Source organism: Elephantulus edwardii, unplaced genomic scaffold, assembly GCF_000299155.1.
Source record: "Elephantulus edwardii isolate Elephantulus edwardi_28Jun2011 unplaced genomic scaffold, EleEdw1.0 scaffold00387, whole genome shotgun sequence".
NCBI lineage: Eukaryota > Metazoa > Chordata > Mammalia > Macroscelidea > Macroscelididae > Elephantulus > Elephantulus edwardii.
This window is the reverse complement of record NW_006400137.1, coordinates 1,214,165-1,214,618: the sequence shown is the minus strand read 5'-3', so window position 1 is coordinate 1,214,618 and position 454 is coordinate 1,214,165.

Genomic DNA, 454 nt, shown 5'->3' with positions numbered 1-454 from the left:
TCTGGTATTCTCTCTCTCAGCCAAGAGCCATCCTACTTTGGCGGTAATATCTCTAGTGCCATGGCCTCTTCTAAACCAAGATTTTATTTCTGGCAATTCTCAGTCAATATACTGTTGCAATCATTTTTGAATAATCTTCGGCAGGATTTTGCTTGTGTGTGACATGAGAGATATAATTTGCAAATTTCCACACTCTGTTGGATCATACTTTTTTTTTTAAAATGGGAATAAATATGGATCTCTTCCAGTCAGTTGGGTTGGTCAGATGATTTTTTCTCCAGTACTGAGGAGGACCTCATGCACTTACTGCAGAGGGTCAAGGACTGCAGCCTTCAATATGGACTGAGGCTCAATGTCCAGAAGACAAAAATTCTCACCACTGGACCAATCAGTAGCATCAGGATGGATGGTGAAGAGATTGAGATTGTTCACAGCTTCAGTTTGCTCGGCTCCA